We start from the raw sequence: 22,035 nt of genomic DNA, 5'->3' as shown, positions 1-22,035 counted from the left end.
ATACAAATAATATAATATTCCTTAACTTATTTAAAACTTTAAGATTTTGAACATTAACATTTTTTTTTGCAATTTATTTCATTATGTTCAAGAAAGTTTTATTTCAACAACAATATTTTGGCGTATAAATGTGCTTAAGTTATAATTCGAGTGCAATTATTTGGAATACATTTTATGTTTATGTGAAACCAACTGAACAACAACTAATTGTATTGGATTGTATTGAACTTCATCTAAGAATATATTATATTTATTTTATAATATTATATTAGTTATGTTGCGTGGACGCTGCCCGTGTTGTACTGGCGCATGTGCATGCGCTGGAGACGGCAACTCAAAACCAAAGTGCATAACTTTCTTCATAATCCGTACGATCTGCGGCGTAGTTATAATTTTTTTACAGTTAATTCGATTACATGACACAAACTATCACTAATTAACACTATAAAATAACTTAATATAGATTTAATTTAATACACGTCTTATACAAACCTAATAATACATTTAAATATTAATAAAATACTAGTATTTATATGTGCTACCTAATGATAGATTTTAATTCGGTACCAAGCCCAACAAAACAAAAAGCTATTTAAAGCTTATAAATGGAAATGTAGGCACAAGAAAATAAATAAGGTTATTGTTATTAATGAATATTAATTATTAATTACAGGAACAGGCTGCTATAATATTAAATACAGTCTTGTCTTGGCATTATTTCTTATAGCAGCTACTGTCGAACTATTCGGGTATTCATACGTGTTGCCTGCCGCTAAGTGTGACTTCAATATGACCGACACAGAACGTGGGTATGTTGCATCCATACCATATGTAGGTAAGGAATCTAACTTTTAGCAAATAACTATAAAAATTATTATTATTGTATCCATTACTTTAGCTTGATGTGTTACTTTGTAAAAGGAGAAACTCAAAGCCGTCCTATATTCACGAAATTTAATTAAAATAGAATCTAATGCTTGCGGCGGAGTCATGTGCCGGGTCTTCTCATTCCCTCAAATATGTCCGAAGGGAACGATGGCTGGTTCATGTTTCAACTCGTGAACGGGTGCTGCTTGCGGAGCAAGGACCTATTATAGTTAATAAATCATCGTAGGTAATAGATGCGATTATTAATTATGACAATAATTACGATTATTTATATATACTTATACAGTTTATTCTTTATTACTTTTTACGAAATATTTGATATTGTTTAAACACGATTCATATATTTTATGCAGTACCTTCAAACTAATTTGTTTAGTATATTACAGCTTACAGCCTTTATAAAAAACTCTATTTGATTGAAAAGAGTCTCCGTTGAGTTTCTTGTATGTTCTTTTCACAAGCTTTTAGCTTTAGGAGTGGTAGTGCCATGTTGGGTCCTCACGGACACAACCGAATTGGGCCGGCACGCCCGGAGAAATACCACCCCCCCACTCGAAAACGGCGTGAAATAGCGGCTATGCCGCTGTGTTTCGTCCGTCGAGTGGGGTATACGGAGGCCTACACCCCCCCCCCCCCCCCCCCCCCTATGAAGTAAATTCTTATCCAAAACATTAATATTGGGGTCAGAACATTAAATTTATTGGACATATTCGAAAAATTTAGCTCAAGGCCGATTGAGCTAAAACTTTCTATTACAACTTTCAAATCATCTAAAACAGTGTCCACTTCACTACCCAAAGTGCCATCATCCAAGTACCCAACATTGAATTTTGATTTTAGTTTTGATATAGCGGAATGAATGGCTAGGCTAAATATTGCAGGGCCAAGAGGGTCGCCTTGCTGACAGCCAACGGAAGACCAAATATTATGATTTTTGAATAATAATGTTAATGGTTTACTATAACATTGCCAAATATAATGATAGATTGAAGGAATTGAATGTTTAACTTCTCTCAGCAGAGCTCCCCTATTCACAGAGTTAAAAGCATTTTTGACATCTAATTTTAGAAAGACATCACCAGAGTTAATATGTCTACAACAAATTTTTGAAACAAGGGCGTCGAAAGGTGAAGCCCACGGCTATAGGACGAATACCACCATCTTTTTTCTTAATAGCGCATATATTCGCGCCATATAAAATTTCAGTAATTTCGGTATTAACTTTGCCAGAAAGCATGAGATTTACTAAGAGAACAATGTCCTCAAGCAAAGCTCTACCTGCGTCCCCCGTGGAAGTACATACCAGATCTTTAAGATGCTGGGGTGTCAGTCCATCGGGGCCGCCGGCAAAACCAGTCTTAAAGGACATTATTGCTTTTAATACATCAGCATCGTTTGCCCGTAGATGAATATCGGAAAAAGATGGTTCTGGAATAACACAATTAGCATCTGGTGATGGGTGTTTACTTTGTAAAGCCGTGAGCCATAGCCAAGCCAATCTAATATATAAGAGTATAATATTATATATTTTTTGTACAAAAGAAAGGTAGGTAATATAAGTATAAATACAAGATAGTGCTTATTAAGACAAACTTACCAAAAATTACAGATATATGCGGCTAGTTTGTTGTTTAGTTTTAACGTTGAGTCGAAAAAGATATCCATTTCTCTAACCTAATTTCTGAAAAGTACTCCCAAATTTCATGTTTTAAAAATAAATAAATTAATAGAACCTTTAATAAAACAAAAAATATTTAACAATAGTAGTTACTCAATGGGTCACCAAGGGGCTGCTGAAAATCAGCGCTGTGTTGGTATTATACCAACGTAGCTTGACGCTGAGTCAGCTCCTTTTAATAACAATAACTGCTACACAGTACTTTTAAATTAAGATAATCCCTATAATATTATACATATATAACTTGCTTTTTTTTGTCATTTGTATTATTTTTGTGTTATTAGTTCTTATTTTTAGGAGAGAATTTCGTAGCATTCGTTCTACTGCGAAGTACATGAAGAATTTTTGTAATAGGATGTCGTAGATAACCTGTGAGGTATGTTGAAGATTATTTCACTCAGAAGTTCGCTGCATGTGTCGTTCTCCAGACAAGAGTTTCTTGTGGAACGCCATATCGAGTATTAGACGGCGATTGTAAAGTGAAGTCATACCAAAGTGTTTTATTGTCCGTAGGTAGTGAGAAGATTTAAAATGACAACAATATTGAGGGCTTCCAACCACTGATGAAAATTCAATTTTACTACGTACCAGTGAGTTGAACAAAAGTATCCTGGTCTTAGGTGACAAAAAACCTTGAGCATTCTTTTTAAGGAATCCTAGTGGCCTGTTTAACATTTGCGTCCACGTGCGTTTTGAACTTGTAAAAGCACTTTTGAACAAAATAAATCTTGTAAAGGCTATAGGTACATTACAGTTAATATTAAGAATAACAATCTAACTACTGGATTATTTTTTGATATCTCGAAAGCCTTCGGCTTAGTCTCCCACTATCTGTTATAGTGTAACTAATAATTTTTATAGTGTTAAGGAATTCATGAATACGAAATTTTAATATTCATTGTATTAAGTTAAATATTTGCATGCTAGGAATAGTGCTAGCAAAACATATAAGCTCATTTTTTGTAAATAAATGTATTATTATTATTATTTAACTTTGTGTCCATGATAATACCTGGATCTCGAATCTCATTTCGTTCCTGCAGAGTATTCAAGTTTAAGTTGTATAAGAAAGGTATAAGATTTATTTGTATTATTAATCATTCCATTCGATTCACACCATATTTAAATACAACAAAGATCACTTTGGATTAAGCTGCATGTCATTTGATGTGCAATATGTTTTAAATATTTTAAGATCATCAGCAAATAGTAGATATTTACCGTGATGAATCGAAGAGGCGACATTATTGATTAACGCGAAAATAAAACGGGTCCTAGTGGAACACCTTAATTCGCAAAATACTCTCGTGAGCAGTAACCGTTAAGAACCACATACTGAAGTACTTTTGCTAGATAAGACCCGAGCCATTCTAATAAAGATACTGTCGCGTAGCAACGCTTCGACGTATATGACGAGAGTTATCAAACGTCATATCGTGCAGCAACGTACGTGACGAGAGTTGTCAAACTTCAAGACTAGATAATTTCAACAGCTCCGTCAGCAATACTCGTAGCTCTAGCGTAAAGTGTTTACTTTAGACGCTGTAGACCCGCGTTCTATACACCTACCAGTGTATGGAATTTTTTGGGTTTTGTAAAGTTAATGGAAATTTCTAGTAAGATCAGGATCAAATCGAACAGAAAAAAAGGGATGGAAAATGTGTAAGCAGGATAAAAATAGTTTAAAGATTTTTCTAGTACAATTTAAATTTAAAGATGGAATGGGAGAATCATTTTGAAAATAGAACAGATCCGGGGGTATATAAGCCCTACTAAGCGTGGCCTACGGCAGTTCTAGTTCTGACTCGAAAGTTTAAAGAAGAAGAAGAAGAAGTAGTGAAAAGTGGAGGTGTTCCAAGAAGAAGAAGATAGAAGAGACTTACTGTTCGGTGCGGTGTGACGTGTTGAAGGTACCGCCGCCCACAAGAGGAACAGCTGCAGACCGGCGAAGTGCAAGTTCGGAAAAAGTGAACGCAAATAAAGACTCGTTCCTATAAGCGGAGTATTATTTCCAATCCCTGACCCACTCTCGTGTCAATTGGTGTCAGAAGTGGGATTGGAAAGATGCCATTAGTGCCCAGGAACGACAAGGGAGTGACCACGCGAGCGGCAGCAGCTGCAGCGGCAGAGGACGAGTCACAAAAACCATCCGGCTCTGGACTCAGTGCGACCGTGGCAGCACCGCAGGCTCCTGCCGTAGACATCAGCGCGCTCATGCAGCAGATGGCCGCCATGATGCAAGAGAAAGCCCCCCGACAGGATGAGCAGCTGCGGGGCTTGCAAGAGGAACAAGCGCGCCGACAGGAGGAGCAGCTGCGGGGCTTGCAAGAGGAACAAGCGCGCCGACAGGAGAAGCAACTGCGAGCCTTGCAGGAAGAGCAAGCACGTTGACAGGAGAAGCAGCTGCGAGGTCTACATGAAGGCCTCTCGAAGGAAATTTTATCCGTGGTGCAGAAAAACTCCGCCCGGATTGACGCTGTAGAAAAGTAGATCGCCCGGATTGACACTGTAGAAAAGGAGATCGCCCGGATTGACACTGTGGAAAGGAAGATGGGGGAGATGGAAGCAACCATTCATCAGCTCAATAGTAAGGTCGTGTGTGGGGGTCCTTCAGCCAACTCAGGATTCACCTGCGGAATCACATCGACCAGAAGTTTGAAAGAACCCCCTACGACGGCAAGTCTACCTGGGCCGCCTTTAAGCTACAATTAGAGACGGTCAGAAGAGCAAGTGGTTGGGGTGACCAAGAAGCACACTCTGCCCTCACACTAGCGCTCCGTGACGAAGCACTTTCCGTATTAGAAGCACTCGGCGCTGGGAAGGAGGAAGTAACCTACACGGACCTTCTTGACGCGTTGGAGGCACGTTATGGCGATAAACACCTTGAGCATGTGTATCGGGCGCAACTTAAGGACCGCAGTCAAAGGGCCAACGAAACTCTGCAGCAGTGGTCCGTGGAAGCTGAGAAGCTAGTGCGTAAAGCATATCAGTCATCGCCAGCTGCAATAGAAGAAATGTTGCTCCAAGTGTTCATCGATGGAATACGGTACGCCGAAGTAAGAGCAGCCGTACGATTGAGTCATCATAGTTCCTTGAAGAAAGCGGTGGCACATGCGTTGGAGGTAGAAACGGTGCACCACAATTCTCGGACGTTGAGACTCCGCGAAATTGTACCAGCAGATTCCAGCCGAATGCGAGAATACAATCCGGTATGCTACGGCTGTTGGGAGCGAGGACACCTCAGGAGCACTTGCCCCAGACGTGAGAGCAAGGTAGGGAGGATGCGACAATCTCAACGTCACCGCTGGAGCAACAGGTAAAGGCCAGAGCAGTGGGGTGTGCGCTGGCCGGTTAAAGGAAAGCCCCAAGGATCTTCTTGAAGCAAGCATGTGACGGAAACACTTTGATTATAGAAGGAATGATAAATGGAAAATCTTGCCTTTTCACTTTGGATACGGGAGCCTCACGTACAGTCGTTAGCCAAAGAAGACTAGAGAGCATCGGAAGATGACATATGCGAGAAAATGTAAACTTAACACTGACAACAGCTACAGGCCAGCGTATACCAGTCCAGGGCTCTCCCTAAGGTCGTCGCCATGAAACTCGGGGATACGTTGTACTGGCAAAAAGTGGTAATCGCGGATATCACAAATGACTGCATACATTGGGTTGGATTTTCTTCGAAATCATCAGTGTACCATTGACTTGAACATGGTTTATTGAACATGGAGGTGAAGAAATTCAATTAAAAGGCGGAACTTTTGGGAAAGTGTTGTGCTTAAGAGACATTACCTTAAATCCGAGATCGCAGACCCTAGTCCCGGTAGTCCTGCCAAGGGATGACATAGGAAGACCTTGTAAATGCACTATAATAGAAAGGGAGACACCGGACAAGACATGGATCTCAGCCAGGACTGTTGTGGGCAACTCCCGAATTGTGGTGGTTCCCGTGTTTAATCCTCATGAGGACAAGCAAATCATTAGGAAGGGAACAGTGATCGGCGATTGTGAGGAGATAGCTTGGTTAAGAAAGTGTGAAGAAGGTAGGAAGACCGTAGCTGCAAGCCAGGATGTGGACATACAGAAACTTCTGGATGGCTGTAAGGACAATCCAAGCTACAGTTATTAAAAGTGAGAAATTTCCTGCTACGCTACGCCGGGATGTTCTCGAAGAACGACGGGGACATTGAAAGAACTGGTTTGGTGAAACACAAGATCGACACAGGAGACACTCTTCCGATACGGCAAAGACGAAGACGTATTCCGTTTGCACGCGAACAAGAAGTGGAAGACATGATTCGGGATATGAAAGAAATAGTTGTGATAGAACCGTCATCGAGTCCATGGTGTTCTCCAGTGGTTTTTTTGCTGTGGCAACCCTAAGGCATAGTTCAAAATTCAACTTCTCCTAATTAATTCTAATAAATTTAATTGTTAAAGCAAATAATTTAATATAAGTACAAAAAATAAAATAATAAAAGTACAAGGGACAATACGAACAGAGTCCCTTAAAGAAAGGGACGACAATGAAATTGAGGTTATTGAGATTGTTAATAAACGTTAAAATTAAATATTAATTAATAAAATTGTGAACAAAAATGAAATCTCAAGTGCAAAATTTTCTAAACTATACCGGGAAAGAAATCAGCTAAAATTACAGACTGAAGAACTCTGTGTAGATTTGGAAAATATTAGAAGGGATTATAAGGAAAGTGTGAGCTCTCTTCAGTCTGAGCTATTAACATTACAAAAAAATCTGGATCATGTATCTCAACAATATGAGATTTCTCAAAAAGACATAAAAGATCACATAACAGCTGATTGATATGAATTGATTGAGTTAAGTACCTATAACACAGAGTGTTTTAATTCAATCTCTAAAATGTATAATTATTGTAACTGTCAGTTTTCTCCAGGCCCTTCTGACAAAAAGAGTAACAGAAAATCAATTTCTCGGTCTGTGGGGACTCACACTTCTCCGGGTATTGTAAACCAACCTCCACAAATACATTCTTCCCAGAAGAAACATATAAAGATCTACAGTGATGATCTAGGAAGAAATATGGGGTTGATTTTTCATAAAATAAGTAACGGGCAGGCAGTAACCAATACTTGCATGCCAGGGGCAAATTATTATCAAATTATTAAATTAATTTTAAGTGATACTCACTGCTCTAATACTTCTATTATTGTAATGATTGGGAGAAGAGATAATGTAAATAAAAAAATCTACAAAAACTATACAGTGAATTAAATAGCTTAAAAATAGCTAATCTTATAATGTACACATTGCCATATAAGCCTGATTTGCCACAGGAAAACAAAATACGATACAATTTAAACAATTTGTTAACCCTATTGTCTAATTCTCATTATTTGACATGTAATAATAATATATTATCTAATAAAATACAGATAATAGACATTAATAACATAATTAATTATAAAAAATGTAAGGTTTTGACATCTGATAGGTTACACCTATCTAATTTCTATAAAAGACAGATAGCAAAATCGCTATCATATTATTTATACTATAACACAGCCAACTATTTGGCAACCCCTGCTTCTTTTGAGCAGTTTAGTTGTTAGTTGATAAGCACTGCTTCTATTGAGCAGTGTGATAACTTTGTGGACTCCGCTTCTATTGAGCAGAGTAATAATTTAATAACCACTGCTTCTATTGAGCAGAGTATTAATTTAATAACCACTGCTTCTATTGAGCAGTGTACTAATTTAAGCAAAGATTTGGAATATTTTCCAAAAAATTAAACAATAAGACTCCTCTAGCAGTGTAAAAACACAATGTAATTTAACAAGTACTAGAATAAGTAATAATTGTAAAATTGCAAACCTGATGCACCAAAACATGCAAGGATTATTAGGTAAAGAACTTGAACTGGAGTTATTTATAAATCATAAAGATATACATATTTTATGTTTAACAGAGCACTGGCTCAGAAAATATGAGCTCATCTTTAACTTCAGTGGTCATCAGGTAGCAAGTGCGTTTAGCAGAGAAAAAAGCTACACGTGGTGGCTCTCTTATTCTTGTAAGTAAATTATTTAAATTCAAAGAACGAGAAGATATTGTGGGCCTCTCTGTTGAACGTACAATTGAAATAGCCTGTGCAGAGCTCGAGTGCGCCATTGTTGTTAGTATATACAGACCCCCAGATGCAGTATATGAATCATTTGAAAGTGTATTGGAGGAGGTTTTATTAAAATTATCTGAGTCTAAGAAGTATATCATGATATGTGGTGATTTTAATATTAATTTATTAGAAAAATCCTCAACCAGTATTAGATTCAGATCTTTATTCAAATCATATGATTTAACCAATATTTTCTTAGAGCCTACTAGAGTAACTGGCACCTCCAAAAGCTGTATTGATTACATATTTACCAATTATAAACCCATTTCTCAGGCAATAATAAACAAACTGAGTTCAGACCACTTTGCTCAGTTAGCCTCTTTTAATATTGAGGTCAATAAATGTACTAAAATTAAAAAGTTTACGTTTGTTCCTGTGAATAATAGGCAAATGGAGAAATATAGAGGCAATGTGTCAGTTAAACTCTCAAATTTGGATTTATTCAAATATAATATTAATCCAAATGAAATGTATGATATGTTATTTAAAATAATTAAAACAGAGTTTGCTTCTATATTTACTTCTAAGACAGTCAAATCAGGTGGTCTGCTGTCATTTAATGATTGGGCAACAGCTGGCATTCATAGGAGCAGACAAAGGCTATATGAACTACTATACATAGTGAGAGATCATTGTATAATCATGATGCATCTTTTCTCGAGTATATTAAAAAATACTCTAAATTATTTAAAAGTGTTTGTTCTATTGCAAAGTCTATGCATATCAGACAAATAATTAAAAATGCACTAAATAAAATAAAGATGACTTGGAATGTTATTAACTGGGAATCTGGAATATTGAAAGACCGCAACATTGAATATAATCTATCAATAAACAATACAATAATTCAATCTCAGTAGGAAGTTGCTACTGCTTTTGAGAATTTTTTTTCTGAGATTCCAGTTTCTATCACAAACAATCTTGTCTCCACCACCAGTGTTGCTGAGTCACTTCTTCTGGAAAATGTTATAGGATGTCAACAAAGTTTCAATTTTAGTTTTGATAGCCCTGGAGAAATAATTAAAACTTAAATCTCTAGACATGAAAAAAACTGCTGATATATGGGGCATTTCTGTTAAAATAATAAGTTCAATAATTGATGTCATAGCACCATATCTTGCAATAGTATTTAATAATTGTATTAATTGTGGCGTGTTTCCTGACCTTCTGAAACAGTAAAATTACACCAATATTTAAGTCGGGATGCTCTTCTGACCCGAACAACTATCGTCCTGTGTCGGTTTTGCCGACCCTTAGTAAAATTTTTGAAAAAATAATTTTAAGCCAAATGCTTACTTACTTTAACTCTCATAAGTTACTTCATTTGAAACAATTTGGCTTTACTAGGGGACGCTCAACAACGGATGCAGGTGTTGAGCTGATCAAGAATATTTTTGATGCCTGGGAGGAATCGCAGAATGCACTTGGCATCTTCTGAGATTTATCTAAGGCTTTTGATTGTGTTCAACATTCAACGCTGGTCAGGAAGCTATACCACTATGGCATAAAAGGAACTGCGCTCGATCTTCTGACTTCATATCTAAACAATAGAATTCAGAGGGTCGACGTGAATGGCAGGAGATCTCCTGGGACTCCTCTCAGTATGGGGGTACCACAAGGGTCTATTCTTGGACCGTTCCTCTTCCTTATCTATATAAATGATCTTCCTAATCTTATAGAGAAAAAACATAAGGTAGTATTGTTTGCGGACGACACTTCACTGATTTTCAAACTGAAAAGAAACCAAGCTATGTAGGACGAAGTGAACGATATTTTATCTGACATCGTGTACTGGTTTAGCGCTAATAACCTATTGTTAAATTGCAAGAAAACTAAATTCATTAAATTTACCGTACCAAATGGCAAAAATGTAAATGCAAATGTTTTGTTAAATGGAGAGGTGATAGAACCAGTGGAATCTGCTATATTTCTTGGCATAACTCTAGATTCCAAATTACAATGGGGCCCCCATATTGAAGGATTGGCGAACAGACTTAGTTCTGCGGCATACGTGGTTAAAAAAATTAGACAATTAACTGACATAGATACGGCGCGACTAGTACTTTAGTTATTTCCATGGGGCTCAATGGGGCAACGCTGCCGATATTAATACAATATTTGTGCTGCAGAAGAGGGCTATTCGCGCTATTTATAACCTAGGTCCTAGGGAATCATTGAGAGCAAAATTCAAAGAAATTAACATCTTGACTATTGCTTCTCAATATATTCTTGATAATGTAATGAATGTTCATAGGCACATAAGTGAATTTGCCAGAAACTGTCATAACCATAATGTTAACACCAAGAACAGACATAAACTGATAATGCCTACTACTCGGCTAAGTCGAGTTAGTAAGTCTTTTGTGGGGCGATGTATATGCTTTTACAACAAAGTCCCAGAAAATGTTCAAAACAAAGGTGTTACGTAACGTTTGTGTGGTAAAGGTTACTATAACATAAATGACTTTCTTAATGATACCACAGATTGGGAATGGAGCGACCGCCCTCAGGCTATTAAATAATAAGTTTAATTGTACAATGTTACTTTGTAAATGTTACTTTAAGTGTAAAACATATTTTTGATGAAAAAAAAACCGCTGAGTTTGTTGCGCCCATTCTTCTCAGGCCTGAGGCATTCACTTTGGAATGGGTGGTAGTTTTTTTGACTTTCAATAAGTGATTTAACATCCTATTTTGAATAAAAATATTTGAATTTGAATATGAAGTTGTACAATGTTGGGGCTCCGTGGGAAAGAGTAGCTCTGGATATGGCTGGACCGTTCCCAGTCACTTAATCTGGAAACCGTTACATAATGGTGGTGATGGATTATATCACGAAGTGGCCGAAAGCATTTGCTCTACCGAATCAAGAAGCAGTCACCGTTGCGACGAAGCTGGTGAATGAAGTTTTCTGTAGATTCGGTGTGCCTTTGGAGATGCACAGTGATCAAGGGCGGAACTTCGAGTCACAAGTATTTCAAGAAGTCTGTAAGATCTTGGGAATCCATAAAACCAGAACTACGCCATATCATCCACAGTCGGACGGGATCGTGGAGAGGTTTAACCAAACATTGGAGCGGCATCTGGCAAAAGTAGTGGACAGTCTTCAGGGTAACTGGGATGAGCACATTCCACTGTTTCTCATGTTGTATAGAGCCGCAATACACGAGACGACTACGGTGACTCCTGCATACGCCAATTTTGGAAGGGAATTGAGATTGCCAGCTGATTTACTCTCAGGTTGTCCACCGGATACTCCGAAATGTGGATGAGTTACAGAATAAGATGATTGACATCTACGAGGAAATTAGAAGAACTGGGCTTAAGGCAAGTGAACGGATGAAGACAAGCTACGATCGAAGAGCTAATGTTCCTAGTTTCGAAGAAGGAACCCTGATTTGGTTACACAATCCCATAAGGCGAAAGGGGAAGTCTCCGAAGCTTCAACCAAGTTGGGAGGGACAATACAAAGTAATCACAAGGATAAACGATGTGACTCTCAGAATCCAGCGTACCCCTCGTAGTCCCCCGAAAATCGTACATGTCGATCGGGTGGCTAAGTACTACGGAAGCAACGATGATCGGGACGATCATGTCTTGGGAGGGGGCAGTGTCGCGTAGCAACGCTTCGACGTATATGACGAGAATTATCAAACGTCATATCGTGCAGCATTGTACGTGACGAGAGTTGTCAAACTTCAAGAGATTGATAATTTCAACAGCTCCGTCAGCAATACTCGTAGCTCTAGCGTAAAAGTGTTTACTTTAGACGCTGTAGAACCGGGTTCGATACACCTACCAGTGTATGGAATTTTTTGGGTTTTCAATACTCGTAGCTCTAGCGTAAAAGTGTTTATTTATGACGCTGTAGACCCGGGTTCGATACACCTACCAGTGTATGGAATTTTTTGGGTTTTGTAAAGTTAATGGAAATTTCTAGTAAGTTCAGGATCAAATCGAACAGAAAAAAAGGGATGGAAAATGTGTAAGCAGGATAAAAATAATTAAAAGAATTTTCTAGTACAATTTAAATTTAAAGATGGAATGGGAGAATCATTTTGAAAATAGAACAGATCCGGGGGCATATAAGCCGTACTAAGCGTGGCCTATGGCAGTTCTAGTTCTGACTCGAAAGTGTAAAGAAGAAGAAGAAAAGAAGAAGTAGTGAAAAGTGAAGGTGTTCCAAGAAGAAGAAGACAGAAGAGACTTACTGTTCGGTGCGGTGTGACGCGTCGAAGGTACCGCCGCCCACAAGAGGGACAGCGGCAGACCGGCGAAGTGCAAGTTCGGAAAAAGTGAACGCAAATAAAGACTCGTTCCTATAAGCGGAGTATTATTTCCAATCCCTGACCCACTCTCTTGTCAATACGTCGACCCCACTTCATCTTAGCTTTTTTACGAGACAAGAATGTCTAACTTTGTCGAAGGCACTTGAAAAGTCTATATAAATTGTATCCACTTGTTGACCGCTCTCTATGTTTTTACTAATGAAAAACTTGAATTTAACTTAAATTTGTTTGGACAGAGCTTCCCTTCCTAAACCCATGCTGGTTTCCGCAGATTTCACTATCATGATGGTACGTAATTATTGGAAAGACAATAGACTCAACGAGACCCTCTTCCACAAGACAGGGAAAACTCCATCAACGATTGACTTGTTAAAAATAATAGATAATGGTAAAGTAATGACAGGACCACAACGTTTTACGAAGACCGGAGGAATTTCATCTAGATTCTAGACCACAGCCCTTGAACACAGAACAGGTTTTTTTAATCGCACGTATAATTTCTCCTTCACTAAATTTTATTGCACTCAAATACCTTTACATAATTTTCTGGAAGTGCTGTGGTCAGTACCACAGCACTACCAGAAAAAATACAGAGGAAAAGTTCCTGGTGAATTGCTATTCTTCAAAAAACGAGTTAGACTTGACGTGGGGGCAGGTATACCACACAAATCAGTGTCTTAGAAACGACATTACTTATTTTAACTTCTATCGATACCCATAAATCCCCTCCAGTGCTTTCCCAGTTAAGTAAACTGCAAGAAGGAATAAACTTAGAGACAGCAATTAAATCTCCACCTCCGTCTTTTTTAGAAGAGCCCAAGCAAAATCGATCACATCTATAAACAGTATAAGGTTTATCTATAAATTCTCTGGGAGAAATGTTATTTTTGAGCCACGTTTCAGTGAAAACAATTACTTCATTATTGTTAATTAAGATGTTTTTGAACAAGTCCTCCGTTTTTTAACCGACTTCAAAAAAGGAAGAGGTTCTCAATTCGTCGGTATGTTTCTTTTTATGTTTGTTACCTCAAAAATTTCGTCTGGGTGAACCGATTTTAATAATTCTTTTTTTATTTGAAAGCTAGTGCTTCCCGTGTGGTCCCATTGTAATTTGGTCCAGATTGGACAGTGGCATCCATGAGAAAACCATAAAAGTCTTAAATTTGCTATACCTACGTATAGCAAAGTGGATGTTAAATTTACGAATAACTCAATATCGCGCCAACCGATTTCGATGATTCTTTTTTTATTGGAAAGGACTAGTACAAAGATAATTTGGTGAGAGTTTGGTTAGGTTCTGATTACGGAATTCATGACAAAGTAACGGAACACTGTCTGTAATCAAATTGCAAAGCACTTACGTTCATTGCTGCATTGAAAAATTTAGTATATCTACACATATTTAGACAAATTGTTAGTTAGTGTACTTCGAATTCACTAAAAATCATAAAAAAAAAATTAACAAAAAAACAACCGCGTTCAAAAACACCATTCCAAAACAATAGATATAATGTGCACTATAAAGTATAAAAATAATTGCGTATTTTTATACAATGTCATTAATTAATCTAATTCTAGTTACGATTATTGTAATTTTTGGAGTCGATGTCATCCGAGATAGGTTTGTAACTACATACATAGTTATAGGTGAGATGTGCTTGAGTCGTGAGGAGGCGAGAGGCGAGAGCGGGTCGCGGCGGAAGGACACGGCGATTCCAAATATAACAATAATCGTAATAAGAATTATATTCATTTATTAGATTGTATAAAAATACGCAATTATATTTATACTTTTTAGTGCACATTATATCTATTGTTTTTGAAGGCGGTTGTTTTTTGGTAAAAAATTTTTTATGTTCTCAAACCTCGCACATCATCTTTACTTCTCTGTTTCATTTATTCGCTCTCGGACGCTGACAATACTTAAATTAACTTATATTGTTAATCAATTATATAAAACGCTTATCAATCATAATATACTATGAAAGGAACTTCGTTCCATCCGAGTGTTCAACGACACTCTCGATATTTTTCGGATACCTATTTGGAAAACGTCAATTTCGTGATTAATCATTATGCTCCTTGTTGTAGGTTTAGTAGCAACATCGTTTGTATGGGGTTACTTAGTGGACACTTGTGGAAGGAAGAAAGTGCTAGTATTAAGTTCTTTGGCCACTGGTGTATTTGGTGCTGCGTCTGCGTTTATGCCTGATTTACTATCATATGTTATAATGAAATTTCTCATGTCTCTGTGGTAAGTATCAATCTTTTTTTTTCTAAATCAAATATTTCATAAAAAGTAACAAAGAATAAACTGTATATAAAGTATCGTACATTGGATGCATCAACCTTATAACCACATCAATCTTCGCTACTTCATTCAGAATCTTAGTATTTGTTTATTTCGATCATTTTTGGGGCAAAACACCATGTATGTCACGAGTCCTAAAGTCTAATAATTTCTGTGTTTCATTCGATGTGATGCTTCTACACTTCATAATATACAGATTTTTATTTCACATCGCAAAGACGTAAACGGTTATCAAAAAAAAAAAAAGATTACGCAAAAATATAGCCTTAACTGTAGACAATTTTAAAATTATTTGAATTCGATATTAAGAGTGATGCGGGAGTTGTTTACAAATATGTTTTTATACTGATGTTTTCCGATCCCTGTGGCACAATACTGTAACAACATTACTTTAACTTATTCGTACTAGAGCGACCGCTCGACGATCGACGATAGTCGCCGCACCCACACATACACACTATTTACACGACCGCCAAGCGACCTCGGGGAGACACCACTGTTGAGTGCTGAGAGAGAGACTGGTCGCTGTGTGAGTTAAATGGGCTGCTCCGCGTCGTCAATCTTGTTGTATGTAGCAACCCTAGCGGTGCGCCCAGACGTAGGTATAAATTTGAAGGACACCGCTGAGTTATGTTACTGTTCTATTACTTGTATTGTGCCCGTAGGCCGTAGTCCTGCAGTAACAATAATATTATGGTGAAGGCTTACTATACTAGCCGCACGCTATGATGGCCGTTTTGATATATTATAATATTGATGTGAAATGTCAATTTATTCTCGAAAAAAACCATAATCAAATCTATTAGTTTTTGTTGCTAGTAGTACCTGATTAAAAAGGTTTAATAAAACAAAAATATAAATGTTTACTTAATATATTTGAACGAACTGAATATTGGAATGAAAATGAATATACATACTTTATATGCACATAAGAAATATATAAATACAAAAAAAGGCGTAACAAAAGGCCAGATTTAATCAGATTCGTCCATACTGCTATTTTCACTGTCGTCACTGCTATCATCACCCACATTAATTTTAAGTTCGTTTTCTAAAATATTATTTATTTTCACATCTCTTTCATAATCTTCACTTATTAATTTAACAGTTCTATTCACAACCTTTTCCAAGTCGCCTTTAGTCACATGTTCGCAAGCTTCTTCTAATATTTTTAGCATTTTTGTTGCGGTAAATGGGGGTACTGTATTGCGTCTTGCACCCACATTTTTTTACCACATTCAATTTGAGCTCGCATCAACTCAATTCCATTATATTCACAATGGTAAGCCGGTAACCGTATAAGTCTGCCCATGTTCTAACGCTATTTCGTCAATGGCGTATCGGATCTTGGTTGGTTTCTTGTCTATTAAAAGACGTACTAATTCCGCTTAACATAATATTTATGTTTGCATCTACGCCATTTTTTTGAAGCCATGCGACGATGTAAGCTTTCTTTTGGGATTGGGTAGGTGGCTTGTCAATCTGCATCGAGTGGTATGGGGCGTTGTCCATAATTATAATAGATGATTCAGGGAGGCTACACAACATTGAGGTAAACCATTCAGTAAACCTTTTCTCCATTCATTTCCTCAAGATATTTTTCATGATATTTCGTCTCCAGTGGTTTTTGACGCAAAAGCCATGAGAGAACCTTCGACAAACCCGTTGATGGTTCCGGCAAATTATAAGTCACGATCCTTTTCCAACAGGAACTTTGGACGTAGATGCTGCAGTGTCATCGGTTCAAGAACGGCTTACAGTATAGTTAGCATTAAGCCATGTTTCATCCAAAAACACAACATTTTGCAAATTTTCAATTTATTTCACTTGCCGTAAAAACTATATTTTGCCATCACGATATCAAATCTTTCCATCAATATTTTGCGTTTGTTATATTGTTTGTATCGAAATCCAACGATCTTCAAAATCTTTGTTAAAGAACTTTCCAAACCGAAGAATAATCCAGCTTCCTTCAGTGATTGCACTTTTTTCTTTTTGGATACTCCTTCCGTAAATAGTAGCCGTGCCGTACACATGTCTTCGGATGGCATCGATCAAAGCTATCGATGCCTACGACTGGTTTTGCTCGTTTTCTCTTTTTTGGTGTTAGAGCTTATTTTCTTCTGTGCCAGTCTCGCCATATTTTTTTTGTCTTACAGTTCGTTGTCCAATATTAAGCGAATCAGCTACGCGTTCAACCACTGCCGTTATAGGTAAAATTGGCCCTCAATTTTGGGATTCACGATCGAAATCGTTACAAAGGCGTATAACGAACTCACGTGTCTGCTGTTTAGAACAGTTCTCTGCGTACGTTCGGCCATATCGAAGAAATCCACTACAAAAGGGTCAACAGAAATGCAGTATCAATATCGGAAATCCAAATCCAGGTCAAAACTATATCACAATCGCAGTGCACTCATAATTTGTACTTTTCGAAGCAACGTCAAGTCGAAACTGCTTTGTTTTGCATTGAGCATTGACGCGAGTTTGCCGGAGGTTGTAGTTGTGTTGGCCAGCGATCCTATGTGACGATCATATTAGATTTCATTTAAAAAAAAATAATTTTGAAAAACAAATGCCGTGTTTTGTGCTAAATAAGTACACCAATAATTAGAATCTTATAAAAATAAAAAATAAATGTTCGCAGGAAATCAATGTAATTAATAAATTTTGTGTCTTAAAATTATGTATTCAATAAATTTTTATGACTAAGTGCACGTCACTATTGACAAATAAAGAACAGTAATTTGCTCCTTCAATGTAATTATTAATTATTACGAAACTTCATGAGTGGACAAACGTCAAAACGGCCATCATAGCGTGCCGTACGTATAGATTATTGATAGGTGTCCGCGTGTGTTCTGCCTAGAAGCCGCGGACCCTTATAACAAATCTCCACGAATGCGGTAACTTCTTATTGTAAATTATAATAAATTTATTCAAACAAAAAACGTTTAAAGACCGACTTCAAAAACCCCAAAGTATAACATAACTCTATAGAGATTTAATTTAATACATCTCTTATGCACATCTTATAACTTTAATATTAACAAAATACTATTATTTGTATGTGCTACCTATTTACGAGTTTAAGTCGGTGCCGGTGCTTGCCTGCTTGGCAACCCAAGCAAAGACATTGATTCTAGACAAAGCTTTCCCGCTCAAAGTCACGCGTGGCGAATGTACCTGTTATTACATTTGGCTTAGTACCAACTTCAAACTTATCAATAGGTAGCACATACAACTAATAGTATTTTATTAATATTAATGGTACAAGATTTGAATAAGATGTGTTCAAATTCAAATATTTTTATTCAATATAGGATAGATAGACTGCCTCAGACCTGACAAGAACGGGCGCAAGAAACTCAGCGGGCTTATTTTTAAATAAAAATATGGATTGCAATGTAATATCGTACAATAAACATTTATAATTATAGAGCCTGACGGTGTTCGCTTCATTCCCAATCTGTGGGATCATTAAGTAAATCGTTAATGCTATAGTAACCTTTTCCACACAAACGGTTTTTAACAATTATTTTAAATAACGTAAAAAAAATATTTTGTACATTTTCTAGGATCATATTGTAAAATTATATAATTCGCCCAATAAAAGGCTTATTAACTCGACTTAACCGAACAGCAGGCATAATAAGTTTATGTTTGTTTCTCGTGTTAATATTATGATTGCCACAGTTTCTAGCAAATCCCTTAATGTGGCTATGAACATAATATAGAACATTATCAAGAATAAATTGAGATGCAACAGTCAAAATGTATCATTTAGAATTATATCTAGGGTAGGCCTATGAAAGGCTCCGCGTGCCTCAAACAATATAGATCCCGTAAAATAATGAAATGTGTAATATGTTCTTGTAAGACAGAAAAATTTCGTGAAGAATGTTTGTTAGCTATGAGTGACAGGTAGCCCAAGACGCACTTTTCGGCAAACGAGTTAATAATAATAATATATAATCAAACTAAATGAAAACTCCTAAAAACAAAAATATTCATAAAATGAAAACTGCTGAGCCAATGTATGTCAAATTTTTATGGGATCAAATGTCAAACATTCCACATGAAACTAAAGAAGTATCACGAAAATCGGTACTAATTCTAGAAGTGAAGGTTATCACTTAAAAAATTAATAAAATTGATTAGATTTTCAAGAGCGACATCTCAAGTCAATTTCCTAATATGCAAATATTGGGGTTGAGCAGGTTATCAAGTGTAAAGTACATCCTGTAGATGAAGTGATAACCTGAGAGTTGAACAAGATTTTATGACGATACGTCACTGTAACGGTTAGCTCAGTTGGAAGAGCACTCGCACGGAACGCGAGATGTCATGGGTCCGAGTCCCGCACCGTTCATAAAATTTTGTTTTCAAATTTTAAATCTTACAACTATATTTACAATACTATGATAACACTAAATTAAAACTATCATCATCTGATCCGTTGACCGACAGCTGACAGCGATTGGGTTGTCAGTAGCCCTTATGAGGCGAGAAGGTAGTAGGTACTTTGTACATTCTCCAAGCCTCTGGGCCCCACGGGCCAAGTTTCTCGACATCAAACGGCATAAAGGTATAATACTCACTGAGACGGACATATTTGAGACGGCATACTATCTTTTTTTTGGGTCGTTAACGTATCCTTTAAGAACTTTTTATAGCACATTTAGGCTTGTTGATTGAGATACAGGTGACACACGACTAAGGAGCAAAGTGTGCTTACATTTTTCCCCTTCTGCTATCATATACTGGGAAGTGTGAACGATATGTTCATATGTATATAAAACTGACATTTTTTTTCAGTGCCATCGTTCGATGAACTATCGTTTAATTTCATTAAAGATGGAATTACACTTGTATTACCTCTCTTAGATTTTATAATAATAATAATAATAATAAATCTTTATTTGTTGCAAAAAAAAATACAATTTTGCTTAAAATTACCCTCGACCTCCAAACTAGGACAGCCCGTGACATGGGGGTCAGTCTCTTCCCAGTTGTGCATTGTAAAATGTCAAATAACAAACATCAACGTATTTTAAGGTCTAACAATGGAAGTTATGCAACAAATTATGAACACAGAAACTATTTTATATATAATGTAGGGCGTGTATTGTGTGTTTGTGTGTGTATGTGTGTTGGTGTGTGTGTGTGTGTGTGAGTATGTGTTTAGCTTTTTATTTTCAAATGCTATACCTGGTTTAAGTATTGGTTATCGAATAAGATTTTCAGTAGCTTCGTAATTTAGGTTTCTTAACATGTTCTTGAGTTTATGTCTAAGTTCATATATATTACAATGCATAATTTTAAGTTTTGTATTAATATTTTTGAAAAGATATCGTCCCAAATAGTTATATTGGCGTTGTGCAAATGAGCTTTTTGTTCGGGGAATGTGTATTACAGGTCAAATTGACCCCAACTTTTGTTTTTAAATATTATATAACGTCAATAAAAGTCGCGAGATTGTCTGTGTTGATAATGAACAATTTAAGGATTCTACTTCAATATTTTCCAGCATAGCTGGTCCTGCTACGATACCGTTCACATTCATCGGAGAAATAATACCCTACAAGTATAGAGATTTAACCCTGTCAGTAACTAATGCTCTGCAAATAATCGGATCAGCATTAGTCCCCTGTAAGTGAACTTAATACGTAGATATAAGGTTGGTATTTTTTTTTTATACTTTCTATAAAAAACGTGCTGACCCAGCAACATTTTTTTCCTTATAAATTAAGTACCGCGCCCGCTCATTGTATGAGTTATTGTCATATTATGTAATGAAATGCCATTGATTGCTTTATTTGGATTGCGAATATATAGTTTTAGGAAATAAGATCAAAAGGGTTCTTTTATAATAATTGACAAATTTTTATACCACCAACTAAGAATTCACAAACAATCCAACATCTAATTAATTACCTTTTAAATGAAATACATCAATTTGTTAAGCTTCTAAGAATAAATTTCAAATTTCACAGTGACTAATATTCAAACAGAAACTGGGCAGAGTAACGACCAACTAGTCAACGGAAATGTGTCGACGCTAGGGAGACATCGCCTTTTATAGACGTCTTCGCCCTGTCAACACTGTAAAACTGTTAATTTAAATTATCGACCGAGTTGCGTAACGAGCACAGAGAACCTTTCCGTCCGGGCGCCGGCCGGTCGGCTGTCACACACAACTAGTCTTCTCACGCGCGCCCTGCGGGCGCGTGGGGAATGATGTTCAGGGAAATATGCCCCACGCATAAAATTTCTTACGCTGGGCATGGATATGCTCAGGTCATCGGGTGGGGAAGAATCATCCATTCCCATTGATGTCGTCTTCTTCTTTTGATAAAAAATGTAGGTAGATAGATTAAAATTCAAATTTAAGAAGGTAAAGCCGAGGAGCATCCAAATTATTTGGGCGCGATTTCGATACCGGTGAGAGATGGCCGCCTCAAGCAGCCCTTGCATTCGAGCCTCGTGACAAAATACGGAATGATCAGCCGGGCAGCGGATTAGCACGTCGTCCCTCCAAGGACCCGCGGCAGGAGGCGCGGGAAGAGGCAGCCGTCAGGTGGCCGCGTGTGCCAAGGAGCCAGGTTCCGCAGGTGTGCGAAACCCAACGCATCGGCTCGCGTGAACATGGCGATGGCGAGGCGACTAATGAAGGCGCCCAGGCTCTCTACTCCTAAGTCCCTCTGTATCGTG

The 22,035-nt window shown here is 37.2% G+C and overlaps 1 long non-coding RNA gene across 3 annotated transcripts in view; it reads left to right on the top strand.

Annotated features, from left to right (window-relative positions):
• Positions 1 to 22,035, top strand: part of LOC126968042 (uncharacterized) — a 47,041-nt gene that overhangs the window by 197 nt on the left and 24,809 nt on the right. For 2 of the 3 annotated variants that reach the window (XR_007730118.1, XR_007730120.1), the window contains exons 2-4: positions 674 to 835; positions 15,102 to 15,264; positions 20,852 to 21,001. This is a non-coding gene — a long non-coding RNA (uncharacterized LOC126968042). The remainder of the gene's footprint in view (positions 1 to 673; positions 836 to 15,101; positions 15,265 to 20,851; positions 21,002 to 22,035) is intronic. The other variant, XR_007730119.1, reaches the window with a different exon arrangement.

The sequence above is a fragment of the Leptidea sinapis genome, chromosome 14 (genome assembly GCF_905404315.1).
Source record: "Leptidea sinapis chromosome 14, ilLepSina1.1, whole genome shotgun sequence".
NCBI lineage: Eukaryota > Metazoa > Arthropoda > Insecta > Lepidoptera > Pieridae > Leptidea > Leptidea sinapis.
This window is presented reverse-complemented; position numbering and strand designations above follow the sequence as displayed.